The sequence below is a fragment of the Oncorhynchus tshawytscha genome, linkage group LG09, assembly GCF_018296145.1.
Source record: "Oncorhynchus tshawytscha isolate Ot180627B linkage group LG09, Otsh_v2.0, whole genome shotgun sequence".
In the NCBI taxonomy this organism is placed as follows: domain Eukaryota; kingdom Metazoa; phylum Chordata; class Actinopteri; order Salmoniformes; family Salmonidae; genus Oncorhynchus; species Oncorhynchus tshawytscha.
In genome coordinates, this window is record NC_056437.1 from 16,799,340 (window position 1) to 16,816,877 (window position 17,538).

Here is a 17,538-nt window from a genome sequence, read left to right on the forward strand (position 1 = left end):
GCTAAACCAGTACTGATAAACCAGCCTGCTAAACCAGTACTGCTAAACCAGCCTGCTAAACCAGAAAGATAAACCAGAGGCGTGTGTTTAAGGACGTTTATGACACCATACCATCTCCACAACCTAAGGAGAAGTCAGCCTCTCAGACGTTCAACAGCAAGTCAACAACTACAATAACCCATTGATCAAGTACAAAAGCAGCGTGTGCTGATGTCCACCAGCCTCCTCAGTCAACACAGCACCTGTCTCTATAACAGGTTGTGTCATCTCTATCCCACTGATTCTCTCTGCAGCCAGGAGCAAATCAACAGATCAATGTTGGTGTCAGCAAGCCCTCTGAGTGTGTGTGTGTGTGTGTGTGTGTGTGTGCCCTGTGTGTGTGTGTGTGTGTGTGTGTGTGTGTGTGTGTGTGTGTGTGTGTGTGTGTGTGTGTGTGTGTGTGTGTGTGTGTGTGTGTGTGTGTGTGTGTGCAAATAACGCAGAAGTAAAGGTGTAATAATCAGGTAATAACCATATAATAATGCACACATTCATCACATTCATCCATTATTAACCTATCAAGCAATTGATCAATCAATCAATAAAACCATGTATATTTCAAATCACTTACCGGATATTCTTCAACAAAGAGAAGGTCACTCACTCACACAGCTCATAAATTGCATGTCATACTGTTAGAACCAAGCGCAGGCGAGGTTCTATGTTTAAGGTCCTAGCGAAAATGACGCGTAAATTCCACCAATCACCTCTGATCTATCGGATGCGCGTAAAGACAGTACGGGTGGGTATCTGTCTATGGATCGGATCCATAGTGTTGGAAGCGGCGTGTTGTATCTTCTCTAAAGGCTATATAACCAACATAGCTGCACATATCCAGACAGCAGCGCTAAATCTACTTGGCCACTCCGTCTGACCCAGACAGTTGGCACTCGGCCCGAATACATCAGACTACAACGACCGACCAAGCGACAAACCGATCGCTAAAATAAAAACAAGTGACTTTACAGTGCTTCTGTTAATCTAGGAGGCTATGTAATTCAACTACAACTGGAATGTAATACAAACAGTCCAGCGCTGTTCTTATTTTAGGGATTTCGAAAAGAGTTTGAAAATGCCGGGAATCATTATTGTTAGTAGCCTAGCCTAGGCACTCTATCTCGGCAAGTCATTTGAGTTTGTTTGACTTTGCCGACACACACAGACTGTTCTTACAGATGTGGATCTGTTTTAGTGAGTTACAAATGTAACAGTGCAATATAAAGTAGCCTGGGCTATGCCAAGTGCTCATAGGCATCAAAACAGTTTTAAAAGATACACTGTTCTATAAAAATGATGGAATAAATAGTGGATGCAAGTTTGCAACTTTAACCAACATTTAGGCTACTCACCAAACACTGTGAGGAATTGTAAGTGCCTATAGGGTATACTTTTTCACTTTTGATATATTTCTCGTTTTGTTAAAATCACAAAAGAGATTTTCCAAAATATGTAGTCCACAATGTGAAAGTTAAGTCATTGCATTTTCTGTTATTTTCTAAAGATGGATAGTCTACAGGTTTTAAAGAAGAGGGATCTGCGTTGGCTCCATTAAACGTGCATGAGTTGTGTCTATGGAGTGCTGATAGACTTCAAGCAGATAGTTACCGTCTTCATTTTCATTGGCAGCGACAAAACCCAACTGTGGAGAGTAGAGTACAGATTGCAGACAATAGACTTCGTCTGCACTGAGTTCCGTGGTAGCCAGATCACTTCTGTCCTCTGTGCATCTCTTCTCGGTTTATGCCATTCTCTTTTTCTTGGACTCTCATACCGCTACTGCAGTGGCTCGCTCCCCTTGAGAAAACAGAGGAGCACAGGCTAAGATACAACTCACTTTGCAGAAAATAGTCTATCCCCAAGAATAAGGATACCTAATTTATAGCCCAACTGTCCTTTTTAAAATAGACTTGGTGTGTTTGCTGAGTTGTTACTTTTGGATAACGCAGGTAGTACTCTGCTTAATAATAGCAAATAGACTAGGTCTAGGACAGTGCATGTAACACAGCTAAATTGAGATGAAGTATAGCTCCCTTTAATACAGTATACCCGGTCTGGAACCACAGCCAAGTTCCGAGCTGCTTCAAATTGGCAGCTTTTTCAGGCTGGGCGGTTCAGTTTACGTCATTGCAGATGTGCCTATTCTAACCATGTGTGCGCATGCTCCGATCTAATATCACGTGCAGGGGGTAGAAATAGGGCGCAATAACCGTCAGCGCAAAGTGTAGCATCATTTGTATTTTTATTTCACCTTTATTCAACTACGCATGTCAGTTAAGAACAAATTCTTATTTACACCGAAGACCGAACAAACGGCAAAAGTTCCTCCTGCGGGGACGGGGGCTGGGATTTAAAAAAATAAAAACATGTAAATATAGAACAAAACATACATCATGACAAGAGAGACAACATAACACTACATAAAGAGAGCCCTAAGACAACAACATAGCAAGGCAGCAACACACGACAACACGGTAGCAACACAACGTGACAACAACATGGTAGCAACACAACATAGTACAAACATTGGACACAGACAACAATACATCACGCAAATCAGCCACAACTGTCAGTAAGAGTGTCCATGACTGAGTCTTTGAATGAAGAGATTGAGATAAAACTGTCCAGTTTGAGTGTTTGTTGCAGCGAACTGAAAAGAGGAGCGACCCAGGGATGTGTGTGTTTTGGGGACCTTTAACAGAATGTGACTGTCAGAACGGGTGTTGTATGTGGAGGATGACGGCTGCAGTAGATATCGCATTGACAGTATATGCCAACAATCACAGTAAGAACAAAGAACATATGGCATACTTAAAAGTATTTATTGCAACAAAGATAAACACAGACCTAGCTAAAAACAAACCTAGACCTAGCTAATATGTAAAGTGTAATGAAATTGGTCAGCTTTAATAGCCTGCCCTAGACCTTGGCACCTTTTGGTATATCCATCTATACACTGTAAAATATGTAGAATTCTATATGCCTACTTTTTGACAAAACTAACAATAACCTGCATTTAATCTTAATACTACACTGACACTCCAACACACATAACCTTTATTTAACTAGGTAAATCAGATAAGAACAAATTCTTATTTACAATGACGGCATATATCCCAGAACAGTGGACTGCCTTGTTCGGTGGCAGAACATTTTTTTTCTTACATTGTCAGCTCGGGGATTCGATCCAGCACCCTTTAGGTTACTGGCCCAACCCACTAACCACTAAGCTACCTCTTCTGATGATTAAACACATAACTATTTGAAGGACTGTTGCGCCATCAAGTGTTCAAAAACTATATAGCAACTTTCACATTTCACAATTACCTGTCATCATTACCTGATTGAATTCCAGCCTAAATAGCAAAACTGAAATGTAAATAATCCTCCAGGGAGTCTTTGATCAAAGGGAATCCCCTCCAGTTCTCTCTCTCTCTGCATGCTGGGAGTGATTGGTGCATGCTGGGAATTGTTTGAGTGAAGGAGTGCGTGTGTTGTGGAGAGTTAGATATTCACAACTTTCTTTCGGTTTGCTATTTCTTGGTGGCATTTTTTTTGTTGATGCATGATTAACGTTATTATTTTTGTTGTGGTAGAATTAAGTATTTTGTTTTCGTATCGAAATTACCCTGATTTTGGCGGGGATGGCAGCCCGAATGGGGATGCCGTCCCTGTCACTTCGGCATGGCTTTAGGTGTGTTACTGAAGCTGCTGTCACAGTGGAGGAGTTTCTGGTCGCCGTAGGAGAGAAGGTAGGCTATGAGAATATTGCGTATGCATCCCGGATGAATAAAGCTGTGGTGGTATTTCTTAAAGAAGAGTGTCTAGTTGATCGGATGGTTGAGCATGGTGTACTTCTTAAAGGAATGTTTATTCAAGTTACGCCGCTTTTTTTCTCCGTCAACAAGGGTAACGATTTCAAATGTACCACCGTTTATTCCTAATGAGCTATTGGAGCGCGAGTTATTGCGCTTTGGGAAGTTCGCCAGTTCAATTAAGGTTGTCCCGTTGGGTTGCAAACACCCGGCGTTGAAACAGGTAATGTCATTTCGGCGACAGGTGTTTATGTTTTTGGACTCACCGGAGCAGACTTTAGAGTTATCGTTTAAAATCAAGTATGACAATAGATTGTATATGGCTTATGCTAGTACGGGTAGTCAACGGTGTTTTGAGTGTGGGGATGTTGGTCATAAGCGACATGCTTGCCCGAAAAGGGAGAAGGCAGAGGGAGGGGCACAGGTGGTCATCGTAACGCCTGGGCCCACTGATGTAGGGAGAGGTGAGCTGACAGCGGTAGAGCAGCCACAAGCACCTGTTGCTGAGGAACAAGTTATCCGTGTTGAGGGCACGGGGTTGCAACTTGTATTAGAAGGAAATGTTATGCTACAGAAAAGTATTGTTGTAGAAGGTAAGGATGTATTTGAAGAGCCAGTTCCTCAGACTGGTGAGCAGGTGCCCAGTATGAGTGCTGGGGTAAAGGAGGGGGTTCATGTGGAGCTAGGCTCCCAGGGAGTGGAGGAGATGCCCACTACGAGTGCTGGGGTTCATGTAGAGCTAGGCTCCCAGGTAGTGGAGGAGTTGCCCACTACGAGTAATGAGGTACAGGAGGGTTTGCATGTGGAGCTAGGCTCCCAGGTAGTGGATGAGATGCCCACTACGAGTAATGAGGTACAGGCGGGTTTTCATGTGGAGCTAAGCTCCCAGGTAGTGGAGGAGATGCCCACTACGAGTGCTGGGGTTCATGTGGAGCTAGGCTCTCAGTTAGTGGAGAAGATGCCCACTATGAGTAGTGATGTTCAGGTGGGGCTAGTCTCCCAGATAGTGGAGGAGATGCCTGGTACGAGTGATGAGGTGCAAGTGGAGAGTGTTGAAAGGGATGTGGTGGTGGGGAGTGTTCTCAGCTGAGGAGGATCAAGAGAAGGATATGGATATCTCTTTGGATATGACAGCTGCTGGTGCGGACTCAGTTTATGATCTAGAGGAGGTAAATGAGTTTCTGGATCAGACTTTTGGGAAATCTGTCAAATTGGCAGATTATTTTGATGTAGATAAGTTTGTGAGGTCAGCTGTGATGTTACAGAAGACGGTGGGGTTAGACCAGCTGAGTGAGAAGAAGCGGTTTCGCTTGAGGAAATTTATTACTGCTGTTGCAGCAGCAAAAGGTGGTGGGAAACGTGTTCAGGTTAAGAGAAGATTAAAACAATGATGATAATCATGCTTCATAGGGTGTCTTTTTTCTCGTTGGTTTCTCTGTGGTTTCTTCTGCTTTTCTTTTCTCTTTTCTATATGGAGGTACTAAGGGTAGGTTCTCTCAGTATGAATGGGGGAAGGGACAGGAATAAGAGGGCTTGGGTATTAGAAGTAATAAAACAGAAAAGGCTTAATGTAGTTTTCCTACAGGAGACACATAGCGATGAGGAAAATGAGGTTGACTGGGGTATGTGGTGGGAGGGGCAGCATGTACTCAGTCATGGTACTAATTTCAGTGCTGGGGTGGCAATATTGTTTTCCTCAGGCTTAGGGGTGACTGTGGTATCTACAACAGAGATTGTCAAGGGTCGGGTTTTATTGGTCAAGGTGGATGTTATGGTTTTTTTTTTATTTTTATGTTTATGCTCCTAATGAGGGTACAGAGCGTATTGCTGTATTTGATCAACTAAAGGAAATGTTAAGACAGTGTGACCAAGAGGGGTGTATGGTTTTAGGGGTGACTGGAACTGTACAGTGGATTTTACTGTTGATCGCACCGCTGAAGAACCTCACCTGCGGTCAGCCACTTGCCTGTCTGGCCTATTAACTGAGTTTGAGCTTTCTGATGTGTGGAGAGTAAGGAATGCCAAAGTTAGGCAGTACACATGGCTAAAAATTAATGAAGGTCGTGTCAGTGCAGCACGGTTAGACAGGTTGTATGTATCTGAGCAATACTGTAGTAGGGTTGGAAAGTGTGCCATTACTCCTGTGGGTTTCTCTGATCATCATATGGTTACTGTTGATATTCACTTGTCCTGTCCACGAAGGTCATCACCTTACTGGTATTTTAATGTTAAATTGTTACATGATGTCATGTTTTGTGACAGGTTTTTGTTGTTTTGGGAAAAATGGAGGGGTATAAAAGGGAATTTTGAGTCCTTGAGACAATGGTGGGAGGTTGGGAAGGCCCAAATATGAGTTTTTTGTCAACAGTATACTGCTCTGTCTCAAACTGAATTTAAAGAGACTATCAAGGCCCTTGAACAGGACATCAAATCTATTGAATTGAAGCTGCTCACTCAGAATGACTCTGGACTAGTCATGAACTTACAGGACAAGAGACATGAACTGAGGTCGTTTCTGCATGAAAGAGTGAAGGGTGCCTTGATTAGGTCTTGTTTCGCTTCCCTCAAGGATATGGATGCTCCTAGTGCTTTTTTTTTTAACCTAGGAAAGTCGACATTTCAACGTAAACAGATGGTCTGCCTTCGTCTCCCTGATGGGAAGGTGACCACGAATGATATTGAAATGCGTCAACATGCCGTGGATTTCTACTCGTCCCTTTATAAGGCGGAGGATTGTGACTCTATGTGTACTGAACAGTTGTTACATGGTCTTCCTAAATTGGGACCTGAGCAGAGAGTCGCATTGGACGCTGACATTACACTGCAGGAGCTGTCCACAGCAGTTATGCAGCTCTCAACAGGCCGAGCCCCTGGCATCGATGGTTTACCATCTGAGTTTTATAAGCACTTTTGGGGGTCTATTGGGGAGGACTTTTATGAAGTGATGTGTGAATCTTTTCATGAGGGTTCTCTTCCTGTATCCTGTCAACGTGCAGTGCTTTCACTGTTGCCAAAAAGGGGATTTGGCTCTCATAAAAAATTGGAGACCTGTTGCTTTGCTGTGCGCAGAATATAAAATTGTTTCTAAATGTCTCTCAAACAGGTTGAAAGAGTATCTGGGGTTGTTGATCCACAAGGACCAGTCCTACTGTGTACCTGATCGCTCTATTGTTGACAACTTGTTTCTGATAAGAGATGTTTTAGACATTTGTAAACTGTCTGATGTAAATGTGGGTTTACTTTCGTTGGATCAGGAGAAGGCTTTTGATCGTGTGGACCACCAGTACTTGTTTAAAATAATGAAAGCCTTTGGGTTTGGGGATGTTTTTCTGTCTTGGGTGAATTTACTGTATGCTGGAGCCTCGTGTATGGTGAAGGTGGGTGGTGGTTTAAGTTGCCCCATCCCTGTCGAAAGGGGCATCAGGCAGGGATGCCCAATTTCAGGGCAGTTATATAGTCTGGCGATTGAACCAATGCTTTGTTTTTTAAGAGCGAAGCTTACTGGTTTCTTTGTGCCAGGTGTAACGAAGGGTCCCACGATAGCACTGTCTGCGTATGCAGATGACGTGATAGTTTTTATTACAGGGGTGAGGATGTTAAGGTTCTCTCAAACGCTTTAAAGGTGTATGAGGGGGCCTCCTCAGCTAAAGTCAATTGGGGAAAGAGTGAAGCGCTGTGGGCAGGTCAGCTTCAGATGGGGTCTACTCCACGGTTACCAGGGGGCTTCAGTGGGGCAGAGATGGAATGAAGACTTTGGGGGTTTTTCTAGGCTCTGATGTCTTTCAAAAAAGAACTGGGAGGGTGTAGTGGAGAAAGTGTGTGCCAGACTGTCAAGGTGGAAATGGGTGTTGCCCCAGCTGTCTTATAGGGGACGGGTCCTGGTAGCTAATAATCTTGCTGCTTCTACCCTGTGGCACAGACTAATGATTTTACAGCCACCAAAGGGTCTGATACAAGAGCTTCAGAGGACCCTTGTCAATTTCTTCTGGTCTGGGCAACACTGGATTAAAGCTGCAGCCCTGTACCTGCCACTGCACGAGGGTGGGCAAGGCCTGGTGGACATTTCCTCTAGGATCACGGCTTTCAGGCTCCAAGCAGCCCAGAGATTGTTGTACAGAGACTGTTCTAGCTGGGTCGAAACAGCCTACATATTGATGAGGAGAGCGGGCTGTTTGGGCTTCGACAAGCATCTTTTCCTCTTAAAGCTGGAGGGGGTGATTTGACTGGCCTGACTCCATTTTATGAGTCTGTTATGCAGGCTTGGAGAGTCTTTGTCAAGTCCCGTAAGGCCTGCACGCCACCAGGGATGTGGCTTTTTGAAGAGCCTCTTTTTCACAACACTGCCATCCAGTCCCGTGTTCTGGGTTCAGCTAGCCTACGTTCATGCCTGTTAGGCGTGGGGTGTACCAAGCTGGGTCATCTGATGCAGAGCAGGAGCAGATTGGAGGAGCTGGGAGAAAGAGCGGGGATCCGATCATCTCGTCTACTGAGGAGGGTCGTCGATGAGGTCTGCGATTCCTTGCCAGTGCTTCATCTGCAGTATGTGACTGACACTTCCAATTCTGATCGGTGGAAGGAGGGTCTGGATTATGTGTTCCCTGCACTGATTGTTAGTGCTGCGATGGGGGCATTTGAAGAGGACGTGGGGACGCTGCTTTCCTTCGATACCCCAGAGCTGGGGGAGTTCAAGGAGGTGGGAAAGAAGGCCATGTACAGAATATGTGTAAAGGTGTCCCATGCCTCTTCCCTGGAAGGGGTAAAATCGACGAGGTGGGCGGATGTGCTTGGTCCAGGTGCCTCTCCAAAAGGCTGTTGGCGATCATTATATAAACTGCCTATTGATAAGAGGACAGCTGACCTCCAATGGAGGATAATACATGGAGCTATAGCCACCAATATGCATCTGGTACACCTGGATCCTACTGTTGGGGAGGGGTGTCCATTCTGTGGTGGGTCTGAATCTCTGGCACATCTGTTTTTATTGTGTCCCAGGTTGGTTGGGATGATTGAACTGATCACTGATTGGTTCTCAACGTTGGGAGAAGTTTTCTCTTCCCAACTGTATATATTTGGGCCAAAGTACAGGTTCAGTCAAAAGGGTGTAGTTGTGTTGCTTAATTTTGTGTTAGGGGCAGCAAAATTAGCGATATGGAAGACCCGAAAGAACAGCATTCGGGGACAGGGGTCTGTGGATGTGGTGGGAATGCTGGAGGGAATGTTGGCAGCGAGACTAAGGATTGAGTTTGCCTATGCCTATTACAAACTTGTCAACAATATCGATCTGTTTTTGAGTATATGGGGTATACAGAGGCTGTTGTGTGTAGTTACTGTGGATGAGGAATTGGAGTTGTGTTTTTAATTGATGTGTAACTGTGGTTTTGTATGAGTATTTATTGTGTGGTGGGCCCCCAGACCCAATAAAGAGTATTTAAATCTCACTCACTCACTCACTCACTCACTCACTCATAGATTTAAGCAAAAAATATTGGAATCACCATGGTCATAAACTGTCAACTCCATCTGCCTGAGAGATAAAAATAGAATATGAATTTTGGTTTGAATATGTTACATTAAATTCGGTTTTAGAGTTATAAAGCAACTGTGGAAAAACAAAATTGCTACTGTATATACCACTTGAATGAAGAAGAAAAATTACATAAACGCTGTCAGATTTTTGTCTAACATAAACTCCGTCAGAGTGCTGAAAGATCTTATAGAATGGTTATGTTTTCAAATAAATAATTTCCCTATTTTACAAATATTTGTGTTGAACTTTTATTTTTAGAGGCAAAAAATATGTCTGTTTTAAGTGTCTGTTGTCAACTCCGTCACTGATGGCTAACTCCTTTGGTCAATATTATGGAGTTGGCAGACAGCACAAACAGATCTGGTACCACAGTACATACACTGAGTATACAACACATTATGAACACCTGTTATTTCCATAACATAGACTGACCAGGTGAATCCAGGTGAAAGCTATGATCCCTTATTGATGTCACTTGTTAAATCCACTTCAATCAGTATAGATGAAGTGGAGGAGACAGGTTAAAGAACCATTTTTAAGCCTTGAGATAATTGTGATATGGATTGGGTATGTGTGTTATTCAGAGAGTGAATGTGAAAAACATAAGATTTAAGTGCCTTTGAACAGGGTATGATAAAGGTGAGGGTTTTTTGCTTTGGGGAGGGTTGTGTGTTTTTTTTATTGGGCACAGGGGAGGGTAGTGTGTTTTTTATTGGGCACAGGGAGGGTTGTGTGTTTTTTTTTTTATTGGGCACAGGGAGGGTTGTGTGGTTTTTTTATTGGGCACAGGGAGGGTTGTGTGATTTTTTTATTGGGCACAGGGGAGGGTTGTGTGTTTTTTTATTGGGCACAGGGGAGGGTTGTGTGGTTTTTTTATTGGGCACAGGGGAGGGTTGTGTGGATTTTATTGGGCACAGGGGAGGGTAGTGCATTTTTTCACTGGTTTACATCTGCTCTTTTGCAGGTTTTACTTTATAATTTCTTCCAACCTAGCAACATTTCCTCATCTGCTTGTATGCAACTCCCTTATATCAAGGTGTTTTGGTACTGCCCTTTTGCACTACGCTTTTCCGTGTGCTCACTTTTACTATACCATAGGTCAATATAGTCTACCAGTCTAACGGTCTATCCTGCCCTCTATCCACCATTCATAGTGACAGTAGTGGTAGGTGGATCGTTTGTCCAGATATGCAATAGGCTAACTAGAAATATATTACCCATGAAAGCATTCAAAACTGCATACATTTTCAATATGAATTCACAAGAACAAATACAAATAGCTGATAGACAGTGGAGAGGCCAGGTGCATCATTGAGCATGAAAGAATATCGAAGTCACAGAAAGGCACAGTAGCAGGCCAGTCTGGCTGTATTTTTATTTCTGATCCTGAATGCGCTGTCTGTTGCAAATCATTATTCTCCCAAGTCCTATAATCATTTGGCCACATAGATAAACAAAGATAAATCACATAAAGAATTATATAAAAATGTGAGTAAAAAGCTTAAATGAAAATTTGGGCAAAAAGGCAAACTCAGCTCCATCATTCAATTAATCAAATGGCTCATTCATCACAAAACCCACCGATATGACCAATTTAATTACCTTTTTAATTGGGAAGATTAGCAAACTTAGGCATGACATGCCAGCAACAAACACTGACACTAAACACTGATGTATAACTGATCAAATTATGAAAGACAAGCCTTGTAATTTTGAATTCCATAAAGTGAGTGTGGAAGAGGTGAAAAAAATATTGTTGTCTATCAACAATGACAAGCCACTGCGGTCTGACAACGTTGATCGAAAATTATTGAGGATAATAGCGGACGATATTGGCACTCCTATTTACCATATCTTCCATCTAACCCTACGAGAAAGTGTGTGACCCAGGCCTGGAGGGAAGAAACGTAATTCTGCTACTCAAGAATAGTACAACCCCCTTTACTGGCTCAAATAGCCGACCAATCAGCCTGTTACCAACCCTTATGTGATACTATGCGTCTTGTTGAGAGGTGTAGAAGTCAGGCGCAGGAGAGCAGGGATGTCTGAGAAGCGTTTTTAATAATATAGTCCACCAATACAAATGGCACAGGAAAAAATCCCAAAACTACGCTCTCGAATACTCGTGCAAACAAACGGAGGAACAAACACAGTTCCGACACTTTACATACACGTGCGTAATAGCGAAAAAACAACAAACATCAAATACAATCGAGCGCAATACACACAAGTCTAATCCTGCACGAATTACGGCAGGTAACAGGTGCCCTATATACCCACAGAAATCAAAGCAATTGAAAACCAGGTGTGAAAAGGAACACAGACAAAACAACCAGAAAAAGGGATCGGGTAGCGGCTAGTAGACCGGCGTCGCCGAGCGCCGCCCGAACAGGGAGAGGAGTTACCTTCGGTAGAAGTCGTGACAGTACCCCCCGACGCGCGGCTCCCGCAGCACGACGACGCCGGCCTCGAGGACGACCCGGAGGACGAGGCGCAGGGCGATCCGGATGGAGGCGGTGAAACTCCCTTAGCATAGGTGGATCCAGTACGTCCTCCACCGGCACCCAGCATCTCTCCTCCGGACCGTACCCCTCCCAGTCCACGAGGTACTGAAGACCCCCACCCGATGCCTCAAGTCCAGTATGGACTGAACTGCATACGCTGGCGCCCCCCGATGTCCAGGGGGCGGAGGGACCTCCCGCACCTCATCTTCTTGAAGCGGACCAGCCACCACCGGCCTGAGGAGAGACACATGAAACGAGGGGTTAATACGGTAATACGGGGGGAGCTGTAACCTATAACACACCTCGTTTATTCTCCTCAGGACTTTGAATGGCCCCACAAACCGCGGAACCAGCTTCCGGCAGGGCAGGTGGAGGGGCAGGTTTCGGGTCGAGAGCCAGACCCGGTACACACCGGGGCCTCGCTGCGATGGCGGTCGGCACTGGCCTTCTGCCGCCCTTCGGCCCGTTTAAGGTACCTGTGGGCGGCCTCCCAGGTTTCCCTTGAGCGTTTCACCCAATCGTCCACCACAGGAGCCTCGGTCTGGCTCTGATGCCATGGTACCAGGACCGGCTGATAGCCCAACACACATTGGAAGGGTGACAGGTTCGTAGAGGAGTGAGTTCTGGGCCATCTCCGCCCAGGGGATGTACTTCGCCCACTCCCCTGGCCGGTCCTGGCAATACGACCGCAAAAACCTACCCACATCCTGGTTCACTCTTTCCACCTGCCCATTACTCTCGGGGTGAAACCCAGAGGTCAGGCTGACCGAGACCCCCAAACGTTCCATGAACGCCTTCCACACCCTGGACGTGAACTGGGGACCCCGATCAGAAACAATATCCTCAGGCACCCCGTAGTGCCGGAAGATGTGAGTAAACAGGGCCTCCGCCGTCTGTAGGGCCGTAGGGAGACCGGGCAAAGGGAGAAGACGACAGGACTTAGAAAACCGATCCACAACGACCAGGATCGTGGTGTTGCCCTGTGACGGTGGCAGATCGGTCAAGAAGTCAACCGACAGGTGTGACCAAGGCCGCTGTGGAACGGGAAGGGGTTGTAACTTCCCTCTGGGCAGGTGCCTAGGAGCCTTTCACTGAGCGCACACTGAGCAGGAGGACACATAAACCCTCACGTCCTTGGCTAAAGTGGGCCACCAGTACTTCCCACTAAGACATCGCACCGTCCTCCCAATCCCCGGGTGACCAGAGGAGGGGGATGTGTGAGCCCACCAAATTGACCTGTCTCTAACCTCCAGCGGAACATACACCCGTCCCGCTGGACACTGTGGAGGAGTGGGGTCAACACGCGATGCTCGCTCAATGTCTGCGTCCACCTCCCACCTTACAGGTGCCACTAGACAAGAAGCCGGGAGGATGGGCGCAGGATCAATGGCCCGCTCCTCCGTATCATATAGTCGGGACAGTGCGTCTGCCTTAGTGTTCTGGGAGCCTGGTCTATAGGAGATGGTAAACCTAAATCGGGTGAAAAACATGGCCCACCTTGCCTGACGAGGGTTCAGTCTCCTCGCTGCCCGAATGTACTCTAGATTACGGTGGTCAGTCCAGATGAGGAAAGGGTGCTGGGCCCCCTCAAGCAAATGTCTCCACACCTTCAGGGCTCTGACAACAGCTAGCAGCTCCCGATCCCCCACGTCATAGTTTCGCTCCGCCGGGCTGAGCTTCCGAGAAAAGAAAGCACAGGGGCGGAGCCTCGGTGGCGCACCCGGGCGCTGGGAGAGCACAGCTCCAACCCCAGCCTCGGATGCGTCCACCTCCACTATAAATGCCAAAGAAGGGTCCGGATGCGCCAGCACGGGAGCCGAGGTAAAAAGAGCCTTCAGGCGACCAAAAGCCCTGTCCGCCTCAGCCGACCACCCCAGACGCGTCGGCTCCCCCTTCAGCAGTGACGTAATGGGCGCAGCCACCTGCCCAAAACCCCGGATAAACCTCCGGTAGTAGTTGGCAAACCCTAAGAACCGCTGCACCTCTTTTACCGTGGTTGGAGTCGGCCAATTACTCACGGCTGCAATGCGGTCATCCTCCATCACCAACCCCGATGTGGAAATGCGATATCCAAGGAAGGAGACGGCCTGTTGGAAGAACGAGCATTTCTCAGCCTTGACGTACAGGTCATGCTCCAACAGTCGCCCAAGTACCCTGCGCACCAGAGACACATGCGCGGCCCGTGTAGCGGAATAGACCAGAATATCATCGATGTAAACCACCACACCCTGACCGTGCAGATCCCTGAGAATCTCATCCACAAAAGATTGGAAGACTGCTGGAGCATTCTTCAACCCGTACGGCATGACGAGGTACTCATAATGGCCAGATGTGGTACTAAACGCCGTCTTCCACTCATCTCCCTTCCGGATACGCACCAAGTTATATGCACTCCTGAGATCCAGTTTTGTGAAAAACCGTGCTCCGTGAAATGACTCAATCGCCGTGGCAATGAGAGGTAGCGGGTAACTATACCCCACCGTGATGGAATTTAGACCTCTATAGTCAATGCACGGACGCAGACCACCCTCCTCCTTCTTCACAAAAAAGAAACTCGAGGAGGCAGGTGAGATGGAGGGCTGAATGAACCCCTGCCCCAGAGATTCCGATATGTATGTCTCCATAGCCACCGTCTCCTCCTGTGACAGGGGATACACGTGACTCCTGGGAAGTGCAGCGCCTACCAGGAGATTTATCCCACAATCCCCTCGTCGATGAGGTGGTAATTGGGTCGCCTTCTTTTTACAGAAGGCGATAGCCAAATCGGCATATTCTGAGGGAATGTGCACGGTGGAGACTTGGTCTGGACTCTCCACCGTTGTAGCACCGATGGAAACTCCTACACACCTGCCTGAGCACTCCTCCGACCACCCCTGTAGAGCCCTCTGTTGCCACAATCCTGGGGTTGTGACGGGCCAACCAGGGGATCCCCAACACCACCGGAAACGCAGGAGAATCAATGAGGAAGAGACTAATTCTCTCCTCATGACCCTCCTGCGTAACCATACCCAGTGGAGCCGTGGCCTCCCTGACTAGCCCTGACCCTAATGGTCGGCTATCTAAGGCGTGCACTGGGAAGGGTTTGTCCAGCTGAACAAGGGGAATCCCTAACCTGTTCGCTAAACCGCGGTCAATAAAATTCCCCGCCGCGCCTGAATCTACTAGCACCTTATGCCGGGAAAGAGGGGAAAATTCAGGAAAAACAATCCATACATACATGTGACCAACAGGGGGATCTGGGTGAGCCTGGTGCCGACTCACCTGAGGTGTCCGGGCAGTGCTCGGCCTGGCGTCTCGACTCCCGGGGGGACCCCCCCAGCACCGGTCAGCAGTGTGCCCTCTGCGACCACAGCTGGAACAGGAAAGGCCCCCTCCTCCGGTCGCCCTCGCTGAAGCACCTCCTAGCTCCATGGGTGTTGGATTGGTGGAGCTGGGAGATGGAACTGACAGAGCCCGATCTGGACGTCCGCGGGTCGCCAGCAAGTTGTCCAACCGGATGGACATGTCGATCAATTGGTCCAAGGACAGGGTGGTGTCTCTACATGCCAGCTCCCTACGGACGTCCTCACGCAAACTACACCTATAGTGATCGATCAAGGCCCTGTCGTTCCATCCCGCGCCAGCGGCCAAGGTCCGGAACTCTAGAGCAAAGTCCTGAGCACTCCTCCTCTCCTGCCTCAGATGGAACAGCCGTTCACCCGCCGCTCGACCCTCAGGTGGGTGATCAAACACGGCCCGAAAGCGGCGGGTGAACTCTGGGTAGTGGTCCCTCGCCGAGTCAGGATCGTTCCATACCGCGTTGGCCCACTCCAGGGCTTTACCTGCGAGGCAGGAGATGAGGGCGTTCACGCTCTCACCCCCGAAGGAGCCGGACGAACGGTCGCCAGGTATAGGTCCATCTGGAGTAAGAAGCCCTGGCACCCGGCCGCCGTCCCATCATACTCCCTCGGGAGGGCGAGTCGAATTCCACTGTGCTCAGGCAATGAAGGAGAGGGTAGTGGTACTGGTTGGGGTGTAGCTGATAACGGTGTGGGAAGGCCACCTCTCTCCCATCTCTCCATCGTCGCCATCACCTGATCCATGGCGGTCCCCAGTCGGTGTAACACTGCCGTGTGGTGTTGAACTCGCTCCTGCACGCACCCTGGAAGTGCGTCCGCTCCTGCTGACTCCATAATTATACTGGTGCAGGATTCTGTGATAATATGCGTCTTGTTGAGAGGTGTAGGAGTCAGGCGCAGGAGAGCAGGGATGTCTGAGAAGCGTTTTTAATAATATAGTCCACCAATACAAATGGCACAGGAAAAAATCCCAAAACTACGCTCTCGAATACTCGTGCAAACAAACGGAGGAACAAACACAGTTCCGACAATTTACATACACGTGCGTAATAGCGAAAAAACAACAAACATCAAATACAATCGAGCGCAATACACACAAGTCTAATCCTGCACGAATTACGGCAGGTAACAGGTGCCCTATATACCCACAGAAATCAAAGCAATTGAAAACCAGGTGTGAAAAGGAACACAGACAAAACAACCAGAAAAAGAAAAAGGGATCGGGTAGCGGCTAGTAGACCGGCGACGCCGAGCGCCGCCCGAACAGGGAGAGGAGTTACCTTCGGTAGAAGTCGTGACACCTTAGTAAAGGGAAGGACATTCAACAAGCACGTCACTTACACAAATGACTGATGATTGTCTCAGAGAAATTGCTAATAATAGCTGTTTTCTTAGACTTCAGTGCGGCTTTTGACATTATCGATCAAATGGAAAAAATGTATGTGTTATGGCTTTACACCCCTGCTATATTGTGGATAAAGAGTTACCTGTCTAACAGAAAACAGAGTTATTTAATGGAAGCCTTTCTAACATAATCCAGGTAGAATTAGGAATTCCCCAGGGCAGCTGTCTAGGCCCCTTAACTTTTTAAATCTTTACTATTGACATACAGTGGGGCAAAAAAGTATTTAGTCAGCCACCAATTGTGTAAGTTCTCCCACTTAAAAAGATGAGAGGCCTGTAATTTGCATCATAGGTACACTTCAACTGTGACAGACAAAATAAGAAAAAAAAATCAAGAAAATTACATTGTAGGATTTTTAATGAATTTATTTGCAAATTATGGTGGAAAATAAGTATTTGGTCAATAACAAAAGTTTACCTCAATACTTTGTTATATACACTTTGGTGGCAATGACAGAGGTCAAAATGCTCTCTAGCAAACTTCAGTTTTCTGTAAGTCTTCAGTATTTGAGTCCCTGGCAGCATAGGTTTTCACAGCAAACTACCCCCGTTTTTGGGATTTTATGCCCCACATTTTAACCCCACAGGGTGAGATCTGCATGTCAATCTCTCATGGCTCAAAGTGGAGGAGAGATTGACTTAATCACTACTTGTTTTGTAAGAAGTGTTGACATACTGAATGTACCGAGCTGTCTGTTTAAACTACCAGCACACAGCTCGGACACCCATGCATTCCCAACAAGAACATTCCACAAGAGGTCTCTTCACAGTCCCCAAGTCCAGAACAGACTATGGGAGACGCACAGTGCTACATAGAGCCATGGCTACATGTAACTCTATTCCACATCAGGTAACTGATCCAAGCAGTAGAATCCGATTTTTAAAAGCAGATAAAAATACAACTTATGGAAAAC

The 17,538-nt window shown here is 46.8% G+C and overlaps 1 protein-coding gene across 1 annotated transcript in view; it reads right to left on the reverse strand.

Annotated features, from left to right (window-relative positions):
• The window catches only part of LOC112257258 (A disintegrin and metalloproteinase with thrombospondin motifs 6-like), a 142,074-nt gene extending 139,973 nt beyond the window's left edge, over positions 1-2,101 (reverse strand). The window contains exon 1 of the mRNA XM_042326608.1: positions 1,645-2,101. The gene's annotated coding sequence lies outside the window, so the exon portion shown is untranslated. The remainder of the gene's footprint in view (positions 1-1,644) is intronic.
• Positions 2,102-17,538: the final 15,437 nt, after the last annotated feature.